This window comes from Oncorhynchus masou, chromosome 29, assembly GCF_036934945.1.
Source record: "Oncorhynchus masou masou isolate Uvic2021 chromosome 29, UVic_Omas_1.1, whole genome shotgun sequence".
NCBI lineage: Eukaryota > Metazoa > Chordata > Actinopteri > Salmoniformes > Salmonidae > Oncorhynchus > Oncorhynchus masou.
In genome coordinates this window covers 2,921,726-2,937,312 of record NC_088240.1, presented here as the reverse complement: position 1 = coordinate 2,937,312, position 15,587 = coordinate 2,921,726, and the positions used below count along the sequence as shown (strand labels likewise).

Genomic DNA, 15,587 nt, shown 5'->3' with positions numbered 1-15,587 from the left:
CCTAACTCCTCTCTTTTCTCTCTCCTCTCTTTCCTCTCTCCTCTCTCTTCCCCCTCTCCTCTCTCTTAGGACTCCTCTCTCTCCTCTCTCCTCTCTCTTCCCCCTCTCCTCTCTCTTCCCTCTCTCCTCTCTCTTCCCCCTCTCCTCTTTCTTCACCCTTCTCCTCCCTTCCCCCTCTCCTCTCTCTTCCCTCTCTCCCTCTCTCTTCCCCCTCTCCCTCTCTCTTCCCTCTCTCCCTCTCTCTTCCCCCTCTCCTCTTTCTTCCCCCTCTCCTCTTTCTTCCCCCTCTCCTCTCTTCCCCCTCTCCTCTCTCTTCCCCCACTCCTCTTTCTTCCCCCTCTCCCTCTCTCTTCCCTCTCTCCTCTCTCTTCCCTCTCTTCTCTCTCTTCCCTCTCCTCTCTCTACCCCCTCTCCTCTCTCTACCCCCTCTCCTCTCTCTTCCCCACTCCTCTCTCTTCTCCTTCTCCTCTCTCTTCCCCCCTCTCTCTCTTCCCTCTCTCCTCTCTCTTCTCCTTCTCCTTTCTCTTCCCCCTCTCCTCTCTTCCCCCTCTGCTCTCTTCCCCCTCCCTCTCTCTTCCCTCTCCCCTCTCTCTTCCCCCTCTCCTCTTTCTTCCCCCTCTCCTCTCTTCCCCCTCTCCTCTCTTCCCCCTCTCCTCTCTCTTCTCCCTCTCCTCTCTCTTCCACCACTCCTCTCTCTTCCCTCACTCCTCTCTCTCCCTCTCTCTCCCCCTCTCCTCTCTCTTCTCCTTCTCCTCTCTCTTCCCCCTCTCCTCTTTCTTCCCCCTTCTCCTCTCTTCCCCCACTCCTCTCTCTTGTCCTTCTCCTCTCTCTTCCCTCTCTCCTCTCTCTTCCCTCTCTCCTCTCTCTTCCTCCTCTCCTCTTTCTTCCCCCTTCTCCTCTCTTCCCCTCTCCCTCTCTCTTCCCTCTCTCCTCTCTCTTCCCCCACTCCTCTCTCTTCCCTCTCTCTCTCTCTTCCCCTCTCCTCTCTCTTCCCTCTCTCCTCTCTCTTCCCCTCTCCTCTTTCTTCCCCCTTCTCCTCTCTTCCCCCTCTCCTCTCTCTTCCCTCTCTCCTCTCTCTTCCACCACTACTCTCTCTTCTCCTTCTCCTCTCTCTTCCCCTCTCCCTCTCTCTTCCCTCTCCTCTCTCTTCCCCCTCTCCTCTCTCTTCCCCCTCTCCTCTCTCTTCCCCCTCTCCTCTCTCTTCCCCCTCTTCTCTCTTCCCCCTCTCCTCTCTTACCCCTCTCCTCTCTCTTCCCTCTCTCTCTCTCTTCCCCCACTCCTCTCTCTTCTCCTTCTCCCTCTCTTCCCCCTCTCCTCTTTCTTCCCCCTTCTCCTCTCTTCCCCCTCTCCTCTCTCTTCCCTCTCTCCTCTCTCTTCCCCCACTCCTCTCTCTTGTCCTTCTCCTCTCTCTTCCCTCTCTCTTCTCTCTTCCCCTCTCCTCTCTCTTCCCTCTCTCCTCTCTCTTCCTCCTCTCCTCTTTCTTCCCCCTTCTCCTCTCTTCCCCCTCTCCTCTCTCTTCCTCTCTCCTCTCTCTTCCCCCACTCCCTCTCTTCCCTCTCTCTCTCTTCCTCTCACCTCTCTCTTCCCTCTCTCCTCTCTCTTCCCCCTCTCCTCTTTCTTCCCCCTTCTCCTCTCTTCCCCCTTCCTCTCTCTTCCCTCTCTCCTCTCTCTTCCACCACTACTCTCTCTTCTCCTTCTCCTCTCTCTTCCCTCTCTCCTCTCTCTTCCCTCTCTCCTCTCTCTTCCCCTCTCCTCTCTCTTCCCCCTCTCCTCTCTCTTCCCCCTCTCCTCTCTCTTCCCCCTCTTCTCTCTTCCCCCTCTCCTCTCTTACCCCTCTCCTCTCTCTTCCCTCTCTCCTCTCTCTTCCCCCACTCCTCTCTCTTCTCCTTCTCCTCTCTCTTACCCCTCTCCTCTATCTTCCCCCCCTCTAAGGTTTACAGTTAGAGTTAGAGTTACGGTAAGGTTTACAGTAAGGGTTATGGTAAGGTTTACAGTTAGGGTTACGGTAAGGTTTACAGTTATGGTAAGGTTTACGGTTAGAGTTACGGTAAGGTTTACAGTTAGGGTTAGAGTTACGGTAAGGCTTACAGTAAGGGTTATGGTAAGGTTTACAGTTAGGGTTACGGTAAGGTTTACAGTTAGGGTTATGGTAAGGTTTACGGTTAGAGTTATGGTAAGGTTTACGGTTAGAGTTACGGTAAGGTTTACAGTTAGGGTTAGAGTTATGGTAAGGTTTACAGTAAGGGTCATGGTAAGGTTTACGGTTAGAGTTACGGTAAGGTTTACGATTAGAGTTATGGTAAGGTTTACAGTTAGAGTTACGGCAAGGTTTACAGTTAGGGTTACGGTAAGGTTTACAGTTAGGGTTACGGTAAGGTTTACAGTTAGGGTTACGGTAAGGTTTACAGTTCGAGATATGGTAAGGTTTACGGTTAGGGTTGCGGTTTACGGTTCGAGATATGGTAAGGTTTACAGTAAGGGTTATGGTAAGGTTTGCGGTTAGAGTTACGGTAAGGTTTACGGTTAGAGTTACGGTTAGGGTTACGGTTAGAGTTACGGTAAGGTTTACAGTAAGGGTTACGGTAAGGTTTACGGTTTGAGATATGGTAAGGTTTACGGTTAGGGTTGCGGTTCGAGATATAAAGGTTTACAGTAAGGGTTATGAAACAGGTTTACGGTTAGAGTTACGGTAAGGTTTACGGTTCAAGGTATGGTAAGGTTTACGGTTAGAGTTAGGCAGGTTTACGGTTAGGTTAGGTTAGGTTACAGTAAGGTTAGGGGTTAAGTTAAGTTAACAGAGAACACGGGTATAAATACACCGGGGATAATGGGGAAGACGGGCGTACTGGAGGGGGTGGAGAAAACAGAGTCAATGTGGAGGCTATATACAGGGTGTTACGGTACAGAGTCAATGTGGAGGCTATAACAGGGGTACACGGTATAGAGTCAATGTGGAGGCTATATACAGGGGGTACCGGTACAGAGTCAATGTGGAGGCTATATACAGGGGTACCGGTACAGAGTCAATGTAGAGCCTATATACAGGGGGTACCGGTACAGAGTCAATGTGGAGGCTATATACAGGGTGTTACGGTACAGAGTCAATGTAGAGGCTATATACAGGGGATACCGGTACAGAGTCAATGTGGAGGCTATATACAGGGGTACCGGTACAGAGTCAATGTGGAGGCTATATACAGGGGTACCGGTGCAGAGTCAATGTGGAGGCTATATACAGGGGGTACCGTACAGAGTCAATGTGGAGGCTATATACAGGGGGTACCGTACAGAGTCAATGTGGAGGCTATATACAGGGGGTACCGGTGCAGAGTCAATGTGGAGGCTATATACAGTGTGTTACGGTACAGAGTCAATGTGGAGGCTATATACAGGGGTTACCGGTACAGAGTCAATGTGGAGGCTATATACAGGGGGTACCGGTACAGAGTCAATGTGGAGGCTATATACAGGGGGTACCGGTACAGAGTCTATATGGAGGCTATATACAGGGGGTACCGGTACAGAGTCAATGTGGAGGCTATATACAGGGGGTACCGGTGCAGAGTCAATGTGGAGGCTATATACAGGGTGTTACAGTACAGAGTCAATGTGGAGGCTATATACAGGGGGTACCGGTACAGAGTCAATGTGGAGGCTATATACAGGGGGTACCGGTACAGAGTCAATGTGGAGGCTATATACAGGGTGTACCGGTGCAGAGTCAATGTGGAGGCTATATACAGGGGGTACCGTACAGAGTCAATGTGGAGGCTATATACAGGGGGTACCGTACAGAGTCAATGTGGAGGCTATATACAGGGGGTACCGGTGCAGAGTCAATGTGGAGGCTATATAGAGTGTGTTACGGTACAGAGTCAATGTGGAGGCTATATACAGGGGTTACTGGTACAGAGTCAATGTGGAGGCTATATACAGGGGTACCGGTACAGAGTCAATGTGGAGGCTATATACAGGGGGTACCGGTACAGAGTCTATATGGAGGCTATATACAGGGGTACAGTACAGAGTCAATGTGGAGGCTATATACAGGGGTACCGGTGCAGAGTCAATGTGGAGGCTATATACAGGGTGTTACAGTACAGAGTCAATGTGGAGGCTATATACAGGGGTACCGGTACAGAGTCAATGTGGAGGCTATATACAGGGTGTTACGGTACAGAGTCAATGTGGAGGCTATATACAGGGGTACCGGTACAGAGTCAATGTGGAGGCTATATACAGGGGGTATCGGTACAGAGTCAATGTGGAGGCTATATACAGGGTTTTACGGTACAGAGTCAATGTGGAGGCTATATACAGGGGTTACCGGTACAGAGTCAATGTGGAGGCTATATACAGGGGGTACCGGTACAGAGTCAATGTGGAGGCTATATACAGGGGGTATCGGTACAGAGTCAATGTGGAGGCTATATACAGGGGGTATCGGTACAGAGTCAACGTGGAGGCTACAGGTTAGTCGAAGAAATTGAGTTAATATGTACATGTAGGTAGAAAGAGCCCATTCTACATTATTACCTCACTCAAAACGTCCTATTTTGGGGGGGTATTATGGCTAAAACCATGATTTGGTCAAACAGTAAAGAGCATTATCTATCGTCAGTATTCCTGTAATGAACGTGTCTTACTGCCAGTGGATCTTCCAGCAAGACAATAACCACAAGCACACATCAAAATCCACAATGAAATGGTTAATTGACCACAAAAATCAACATTTTGCAATGGCCATCTCAGTCTCCGGATTTGAAACCCCTTTGAAAACCTGTGGTTGGGATTGAAAGAGGACAGTCCATAATTACTGATGAAGAATATCAAGGATCTGGACAGATTCTGTATGGTGGAATGGTCTCAGATATCTGCCGTAAAATAAAAGGTGAAGAAAAGTTTGAAGAAAAAAAAAACAGTTAATTTAGTAAATCTAGCCTAAGACATAGACCTAATGCCTGTACCTTGTGTAAAAATATGAGTTAGCTTGTCCACTTTAACAGGTTCAAGCGTAACCAGATTAACTTGCTTTGAAGATGAAAACTACTTTCAACGCACACTAACCCCGTGTCCCAGTCGCTAGACTAGTGACTTCGGCCGCCATCTAGTGGAAATTAATGGCAACTAGAGCTTTGGCTGCCATGAACCATCTAGAGCTTTGGCTGCCATGAACCATCTAGAGCTTTGGCTGCCATGAACCATCTAATGGAAATGAATGGTAACTTGAGCTTTGGCTGCCATGAACCATCTAGGGCTTTGGCTGCCATGAACCATCTAGAGCTTTGGCTGCCATCTAGTGGAAATGAATGGTAACTACACTAGTTAGTTGGCCAGTATCAAAGTAGACTTTAATAATATATGCCATTCAGCAGACACCGTTATCCAAAGCAAACTGGGTACATGGTAGTGGGAACAGACCATAGAAACAGAATTACAATGTTGATATCGTGGATGGTCAGCCCTTGTATCTATAGCCCTGTCGATTAATCTGAGAGTGGTTACATTACTCCAGGCCCATCCCTCAGCTTTTTACCCAAAGAGGAGCAGGGAGACACTGTTTCTACTGCTGATTGACACTTTAAGAAATTAAAATGCAGATTAAATACACAACAAAATATGTTACAGATACTATGTAAATGTCCCATCACTCAGACAGTTTGTGAATAGACAACATCCAGCACAGCACAGCAAACAATCAATCAATCAAATATATTTTACAAAAAGCCCTTTTTACATCAGCAATAATAACCACAGTGGTTATGGAAGGTGCAACAGTTCAACACCTCAGGAGCAAATGTCAGTTGGCTTTTCATAGCTGAGCATTCATATGTTGAGCGAGAGAGAGAGTCGAAACATTCATATGTTGAGCGAGAGAGTCGAAACATTCATATGTTGAGAGAGAGAGAGTTGAAACATTGATATGTTGAGAGAGAGAGTCGACACATTCATATGTTGAGCGAGAGAGTCGAAACATTGATATGTTGAGAGAGAGAGTCGAAACAGCAGGACCTTGGACAAGGTAGCACATTCGTTGAAACGAGTCAAAAATAAATCTGTGGAAAAACACAGATTCCCTTTATGGACGGGGTGTATCTTTTGAATTCAATGTTGAATGGCTCCTTCTCCGTTTTTCGTGAACACCATCCCGCTCCCCCAAAGTGATCGATAGTATATCTTCGCTCACACTGTGATGGTGATTCTGAGCGCTGAGGTTCATACAGCGAGTTCTGGTCTTCACTGATCTCACTCTTCGTCAGCTCCATCTGTTGTTTAGTTCAAATCAAATGTATTTATAAAGCCTTTCTTACATCATCTGATGTCTCAAAGTGCTGTACAGAAACCCAGCCTAAAACCCCAAACAGCAAGCAATGCAGGTGTAGAAGCACGTTGGCTAGGAAAAACTCCCTAGAAAGGCCAAAACCTAGGAAAAAACCGAGAGAGGAACCAGGCTGTGAGGGGTGGCCAGTCCTCTTCTGGCTGTGCTGGGTAGAGAGGAACCAGGCTATGAGGGGTGGCCAGTCCTCTTCTGGCTGTGCTGGGTAGAGAGGAACCAGGCTATGAGGGGTGGCCAGTCCTCTTCTGGCTGTGCCGGGTAGAGAGGAACCAGGCTATGAGGGGTGGCCAGTCCTCTTCTGGCTGTGCCGGGTGGAGATTATAACAGAACATGGCCAAGATGTTCAAATGTTCATAAATGACGAGCAGGGTCAAATAATAATAATCACAGTGGTTGTCGAGGGAGCAACAGGTCAGCACCTCAGGAGTAAATGTCAGTTGGCTTTTCATAGCCGATCAGTAAGGGTATCTCTGCAGAGGCTGATCTGATTCAGGAGAGATGCAGAGGTTGATCTGATTCAGGAGAGATGCAGAGGTTGATCTGATTCAGGAGAGATGCAGAGGTTGATCTGATTCAGGAGAGATGCAGAGGTTGATCTGATTCAGGAGAGATGCAGAGGTTGATCTGATTCAGGAGAGATGCAGAGGTTGATCTGATTCAGGAGAGATGCAGAGGTTGATCTGATTCAGGAGAGATGCAGAGGTTGATCTGATTCAGGAGAGATGCAGAGGTTGATCTGATTCAGGAGAGATGCAGAGGTTGATCTGATTCAGGAGAGATGCAGAGGTTGATCTGATTCAGGAGAGATGCAGAGGTTGATCATGTTTATATAATAGGCCTTCTGGTGAATTAGTCATGTTTATAAAATAGGCCTGCTGGTGAATTAGTCATGTTTATAAAATAGGCCTGCTGGTGAATTAGTCATGTTTATATAATAGGCCTGCTGGTGAATTAGTCATGTTTATAAAATAGGCCTGCTGGTGAATTAGTCATGTTTATAAAATAGGCCTGCTGGTGAATTAGTCATGTTTATATAATAGGCCTGCTGGTGAATTAGTCATGTTTATATAATAGGCCTGCTGGTGAATTAGTCATGTTTATATAATAGGCCTTCTGGTGAATTAGTCATGTTTATATAATAGGCCTTCTGGTGAATTAGTCATGTTTATATAATAGGCTTCCTGGTGAATTAGTCATGTTTATATAATAGGCCTTCTGGTGAATTAGTCATGTTTATATAACAGGCCTGCTGGTGAATTAGTCATGTTTATATAATAGGCCTTCTGGTGAATTAGTCATGTTTATATAATAGGCTTCCTGGTGAATTAGTCATGTTTATAAAATAGGCCTGCTGGTGAATTAGTCATGTTTATATAATAGGCCTGCTGGTGAATTAGTCATGTTTATATAATAGGCCTGCTTGTGAATTAGTCATGTTTATATAATAGGCCTGCTGGTGAATTAGTCATGTTTATATAATAGGCCTGCTGGTGAATTAGTCATGTTTATATAATAGGCCTGCTGGTGAATTAGTCATGTTTATATAATAGGCCTGCTGGTGAATTAGTCATGTTTATATAATAGGCCTGCTGGTGAATTAGTCATGTTTATATAATAGGCCTGCTGGTGAATTAGTCATGTTTATATAATAGAGCTGCTGGTGAAATAGTGGTGTTTATATAATAGGCCTGCTGGTGAATTAGTGATGTTTATATAATAGGCCTGCTTGTGAATTAGTCATGTTTATATAATAGGCCTTCTGGTGAATTAGTCATGTTTATATAACAGGCCTGCTGGTGAATTAGTCATGTTTATATAATAGGCCTTCTGGTGAATTAGTCATGTTTATATAATAGGCTTCCTGGTGAATTAGTCATGTTTATAAAATAGGCCTGCTGGTGAATTAGTCATGTTTATATAATAGGCCTGCTGGTGAATTAGTCATGTTTATATAATAGGCCTGCTTGTGAATTAGTCATGTTTATATAATAGGCCTGCTGGTGAATTAGTCATGTTTATATAATAGGCCTGCTGGTGAATTAGTCATGTTTATATAATAGGCCTGCTGGTGAATTAGTCATGTTTATATAATAGGCCTGCTGGTGAATTAGTCATGTTTATATAATAGGCCTGCTGGTGAATTAGTCATGTTTATATAATAGGCCTGCTGGTGAATTAGTCATGTTTATATAATAGAGCTGCTGGTGAAATAGTGGTGTTTATATAATAGGCCTGCTGGTGAATTAGTGATGTTTATATAATAGGCCTGCTTGTGAATTAGTCATGTTTATATAATAGGCCTGCTGGTGAATTAGTGATGTTTATATAATAGGCCTGCTGGTGAATTAGTGATGTTTATATAATAGGCCTGCTGGTGAATTAGTCATGTTTATATAATAGGCCTGCTGGTGAATTAGTGATGTTTATATAATAGGCCTGCTTGTGAATTAGTCATGTTTATATAATAGGCCTGCTGGTGAATTAGTGATGTTTATATAATAGGCCTGCTGGTGAATTAGTCATGTTTATATAATAGGCCTGCTGGTGAATTAGTGATGTTTATATAATAGGCCTGCTTGTGAATTAGTCATGTTTATATAATAGGCCTGCTGGTGAATTAGTGTTGTTTATATAATAGGCCTGCTGGTGAATTAGTCATGTTTATATAATAGGCCTGCTGGTGAATTAGTCATGTTTATATAATAGGCCTGCTGGTGAATTAGTCATGTTTATATAATAGGCCTTCTGGTGAATTAGTCATGTTTATATAATAGGCTTCCTGGTGAATTAGTCATGTTTATAAAATAGGCCTGCTGGTGAATTAGTCATGTTTATACAATAGGCCTGCTGGTGAATTAGTCATGTTTATATAATAGGCCTGCTGGTGAATTAGTGATGTTTATATAATAGGCCTGCTGGTGAATTAGTCATGTTTATATAATAGGCCTTCTGGTGAATTAGTGATGTTTATATAATAGGCCTGCTGGTGAATTAGTCATGTTTATATAATAGGCCTGCTGGTGAATTAGTCATGTTTATATAATAGGCCTGCTGGTGAATTAGTCATGTTTATATAATAGAGCTGCTGGTGAAATAGTGGTGTTTATATAATAGGCCTGCTGGTGAATTAGTGATGTTTATATAATAGGCCTGCTTGTGAATTAGTCATGTTTATATAATAGGCCTGCTGGTGAATTAGTGATGTTTATATAATAGGCCTGCTGGTGAATTAGTCATGTTTATATAATAGGCCTGCTGGTGAATTAGTCATGTTTATATAATAGGCCTGCTGGTGAATTAGTCATGTTTATGTAATAGGCCTGCTGGTGAATTAGTCATGTTTATATAATAGGCCTGCTGGTGAATTAGTCATGTTTATATAATAGGCCTGCTGGTGAATTAGTCATGTTTATATAATAAGCCTGCTGGTGAATTAGTGATGTTTATATAATAGGCCTGCTGGTGAATTAGTGATGTTTATATAATAGGCCTGCTGTTGAATTAGTCATGTTTATATAATAGGCCTGCTGGTGAATTAGTCATGTTTATAAAATAGGCCTGCTGGTGAATTAGTCATGTTTATATAATAGGCCTGCTGGTGAATTAGTCATGTTTATATAATAGGCCTGCTGGTGAATTAGTCATGTTTATATAATAGGCCTGCTGGTGAATTAGTCATGTTTATATAATAGGCCTGCTGGTGAATTAGTCATGTTTATATAATAGGCCTGCTGGTGAATTAGTCATGTTTATATAATAGGCCTGCTGGTGAATTAGTCATGTTTATATAATAGGCCTGCTGGTGAATTAGTCATGTTTATATAATAGGCCTGCTGGTGAATTAGTCATGTTTATATAATAGGCCTGCTGGTGAATTAGTCATGTTTATATAATAGGACTGCTGGTGAATTAGTCATGTTTATATAATAGGCCTGCTGGTGAATTAGTGTTGTTTATATAATAGGCCTGCTGGTGAATTAGTCATGTTTATATAATAGGCCTGCTGGTGAATTAGTCATGTTTATATAATAGGCCTGCTGGTGAATTAGTCATGTTTATATAATAGGCCTGCTGGTGAATTAGTCATGTTTATATAATAGGCCTGCTGGTGAATTAGTGTTGTTTATATAATAGGCCTGCTGGTGAATTAGTCATGTTTATACAATAGGCCTGCTGGTGAATTAGTCATGTTTATATAATAGGCCTGCTGGTGAATTAGTCATGTTTATATAATAGGCCTGCTGGTGAATTAGTCATGTTTATATAATAGGCCTGCTGGTGAATTAGTCATGTTTATATAATAAGCCTGCTGGTGAATTAGTGATGTTTATATAATAGGCCTGCTGGTGAATTAGTGATGTTTATATAATAGGCCTGCTGTTGAATTAGTCATGTTTATATAATAGGCCTGCTGGTGAATTAGTCATGTTTATAAAATAGGCCTGCTGGTGAATTAGTCATGTTTATATAATAGGCCTGCTGGTGAATTAGTCATGTTTATATAATAGGCCTGCTGGTGAATTAGTCATGTTTATATAATAGGCCTGCTGGTGAATTAGTCATGTTTATATAATAGGCCTGCTGGTGAATTAGTCATGTTTATATAATAGGCCTGCTGGTGAATTAGTCATGTTTATATAATAGGCCTGCTGGTGAATTAGTCATGTTTATGTAATAGGCCTGCTGGTGAATTAGTCATGTTTATATAATAGGCATGCTGGTGAATTAGTCATGTTTATATAATAGGCCTGCTGGTGAATTAGTCATGTTTATGTAATAGGCCTGCTGGTGAATTAGTCATGTTTATATAATAGGCCTGCTGGTGAATTAGTCATGTTTATATAATAGGCCTGCTGGTGAATTAGTCATGTTTATATAATAAGCCTGCTGGTGAATTAGTGATGTTTATATAATAGGCCTGCTGGTGAATTAGTGATGTTTATATAATAGGCCTGCTGTTGAATTAGTCATGTTTATATAATAGGCCTGCTGGTGAATTAGTCATGTTTATAAAATAGGCCTGCTGGTGAATTAGTCATGTTTATATAATAGACCTGCTGGTGAATTAGTCATGTTTATATAATAGGCCTGCTGGTGAATTAGTCATGTTTATATAATAGGCCTGCTGGTGAATTAGTCATGTTTATATAATAGGCCTGCTGGTGAATTAGTCATGTTTATATAATAGGCCTGCTGGTGAATTAGTCATGTTTATATAATAGGCCTGCTGGTGAATTAGTCATGTTTATATAATAGGCCTGCTGGTGAATTAGTCATGTTTATATAATAGGCCTGCTGGTGAATTAGTCATGTTTATATAATAGGCCTGCTGGTGAATTAGTCATGTTTATATAATAGGCCTGCTGGTGAATTAGTCATGTTTATATAATAGGCCTGCTGGTGAATTAGTGTTGTTTATATAATAGGCCTGCTGGTGAATTAGTCATGTTTATACAATAGGCCTGCTGGTGAATTAGTCATGTTTATATAATAGGCCTGCTGGTGAATTAGTCATGTTTATATAATAGGCCTGCTGGTGAATTAGTCATGTTTATATAATAGGCCTGCTGGTGAATTAGTCATGTTTATATAATAGGCCTGCTGGTGAATTTGTCGTGTTTATATAATAGGCCTGCTGGTGAATTAGTCATGTTTATATTATAGGCCTGCTGGTGAATTAGTCATGTTTATAAAATAGGCCTGCTGGTGAATTAGTCATGTTTATATAATAGGCCTGCTGGTGAATTAGTCATGTTTATATAATAGGCCTGCTGGTGAATTAGTCATGTTTATATAATAGGCCTGCTGGTGAATTAGTCATGTTTATATAATAGGCCTGCTGGTGAATTAGTCATGTTTATATAATAGGCCTGCTGGTGAATTAGTCATGTTTATATAATAGGCCTGCTGGTGAATTAGTCATGTTTATATAATAGGCCTGCTGGTGAATTAGTCATGTTTATATAATAGAGCTGCTGGTGAAATAGTGGTGTTTATATAATAGGCCTGCTGGTGAATTAGTGATGTTTATATAATAGGCCTGCTTGTGAATTAGTCATGTTTATATAATAGGCCTGCTGGTGAATTAGTGATGTTTATATAATAGGCCTGCTGGTGAATTAGTGATGTTTATATAATAGGCCTGCTGGTGAATTAGTCATGTTTATATAATAGGCCTGCTGGTGAATTAGTGATGTTTATATAATAGGCCTGCTTGTGAATTAGTCATGTTTATATAATAGGCCTGCTGGTGAATTAGTGATGTTTATATAATAGGCCTGCTGGTGAATTAGTCATGTTTATATAATAGGCCTGCTGGTGAATTAGTGATGTTTATATAATAGGCCTGCTTGTGAATTAGTCATGTTTATATAATAGGCCTGCTGGTGAATTAGTGTTGTTTATATAATAGGCCTGCTGGTGAATTAGTCATGTTTATATAATAGGCCTGCTGGTGAATTAGTCATGTTTATATAATAGGCCTGCTGGTGAATTAGTCATGTTTATATAATAGGCCTTCTGGTGAATTAGTCATGTTTATATAATAGGCTTCCTGGTGAATTAGTCATGTTTATAAAATAGGCCTGCTGGTGAATTAGTCATGTTTATACAATAGGCCTGCTGGTGAATTAGTCATGTTTATATAATAGGCCTGCTGGTGAATTAGTGATGTTTATATAATAGGCCTGCTGGTGAATTAGTCATGTTTATATAATAGGCCTTCTGGTGAATTAGTGATGTTTATATAATAGGCCTGCTGGTGAATTAGTCATGTTTATATAATAGGCCTGCTGGTGAATTAGTCATGTTTATATAATAGGCCTGCTGGTGAATTAGTCATGTTTATATAATAGAGCTGCTGGTGAAATAGTGGTGTTTATATAATAGGCCTGCTGGTGAATTAGTGATGTTTATATAATAGGCCTGCTTGTGAATTAGTCATGTTTATATAATAGGCCTGCTGGTGAATTAGTGATGTTTATATAATAGGCCTGCTGGTGAATTAGTCATGTTTATATAATAGGCCTGCTGGTGAATTAGTCATGTTTATATAATAGGCCTGCTGGTGAATTAGTCATGTTTATGTAATAGGCCTGCTGGTGAATTAGTCATGTTTATATAATAGGCCTGCTGGTGAATTAGTCATGTTTATATAATAGGCCTGCTGGTGAATTAGTCATGTTTATATAATAAGCCTGCTGGTGAATTAGTGATGTTTATATAATAGGCCTGCTGGTGAATTAGTGATGTTTATATAATAGGCCTGCTGTTGAATTAGTCATGTTTATATAATAGGCCTGCTGGTGAATTAGTCATGTTTATAAAATAGGCCTGCTGGTGAATTAGTCATGTTTATATAATAGGCCTGCTGGTGAATTAGTCATGTTTATATAATAGGCCTGCTGGTGAATTAGTCATGTTTATATAATAGGCCTGCTGGTGAATTAGTCATGTTTATATAATAGGCCTGCTGGTGAATTAGTCATGTTTATATAATAGGCCTGCTGGTGAATTAGTCATGTTTATATAATAGGCCTGCTGGTGAATTAGTCATGTTTATATAATAGGACTGCTGGTGAATTAGTCATGTTTATATAATAGGCCTGCTGGTGAATTAGTGTTGTTTATATAATAGGCCTGCTGGTGAATTAGTCATGTTTATATAATAGGCCTGCTGGTGAATTAGTCATGTTTATATAATAGGCCTGCTGGTGAATTAGTCATGTTTATATAATAGGCCTGCTGGTGAATTAGTCATGTTTATATAATAGGCCTGCTGGTGAATTAGTGTTGTTTATATAATAGGCCTGCTGGTGAATTAGTCATGTTTATACAATAGGCCTGCTGGTGAATTAGTCATGTTTATATAATAGGCCTGCTGGTGAATTAGTCATGTTTATATAATAGGCCTGCTGGTGAATTAGTCATGTTTATATAATAGGCCTGCTGGTGAATTAGTCATGTTTATATAATAAGCCTGCTGGTGAATTAGTGATGTTTATATAATAGGCCTGCTGGTGAATTAGTGATGTTTATATAATAGGCCTGCTGTTGAATTAGTCATGTTTATATAATAGGCCTGCTGGTGAATTAGTCATGTTTATAAAATAGGCCTGCTGGTGAATTAGTCATGTTTATATAATAGGCCTGCTGGTGAATTAGTCATGTTTATATAATAGGCCTGCTGGTGAATTAGTCATGTTTATATAATAGGCCTGCTGGTGAATTAGTCATGTTTATATAATAGGCCTGCTGGTGAATTAGTCATGTTTATATAATAGGCCTGCTGGTGAATTAGTCATGTTTATATAATAGGCCTGCTGGTGAATTAGTCATGTTTATGTAATAGGCCTGCTGGTGAATTAGTCATGTTTATATAATAGGCATGCTGGTGAATTAGTCATGTTTATATAATAGGCCTGCTGGTGAATTAGTCATGTTTATGTAATAGGCCTGCTGGTGAATTAGTCATGTTTATATAATAGGCCTGCTGGTGAATTAGTCATGTTTATATAATAGGCCTGCTGGTGAATTAGTCATGTTTATATAATAAGCCTGCTGGTGAATTAGTGATGTTTATATAATAGGCCTGCTGGTGAATTAGTGATGTTTATATAATAGGCCTGCTGTTGAATTAGTCATGTTTATATAATAGGCCTGCTGGTGAATTAGTCATGTTTATAAAATAGGCCTGCTGGTGAATTAGTCATGTTTATATAATAGACCTGCTGGTGAATTAGTCATGTTTATATAATAGGCCTGCTGGTGAATTAGTCATGTTTATATAATAGGCCTGCTGGTGAATTAGTCATGTTTATATAATAGGCCTGCTGGTGAATTAGTCATGTTTATATAATAGGCCTGCTGGTGAATTAGTCATGTTTATATAATAGGCCTGCTGGTGAATTAGTCATGTTTATATAATAGGCCTGCTGGTGAATTAGTCATGTTTATATAATAGGCCTGCTGGTGAATTAGTCATGTTTATATAATAGGCCTGCTGGTGAATTAGTCATGTTTATATAATAGGCCTGCTGGTGAATTAGTGTTGTTTATATAATAGGCCTGCTGGTGAATTAGTCATGTTTATACAATAGGCCTGCTGGTGAATTAGTCATGTTTATATAATAGGCCTGCTGGTGAATTAGTCATGTTTATATAATAGGCCTGCTGGTGAATTAGTCATGTTTATATAATAGGCCTGCTGGTGAATTAGTCATGTTTATATAATAGGCCTGCTGGTGAATTT

General features: G+C 40.9%; 1 protein-coding gene across 1 annotated transcript in view; it reads left to right on the top strand.

Moving 5' to 3' along the window:
- LOC135521392 (receptor-type tyrosine-protein phosphatase-like N) overlaps nucleotides 1–15,587 on the top strand; it is a 109,838-nt gene that overhangs the window by 69,091 nt on the left and 25,160 nt on the right. The gene's annotated exons all lie outside the window — the stretch shown is intronic.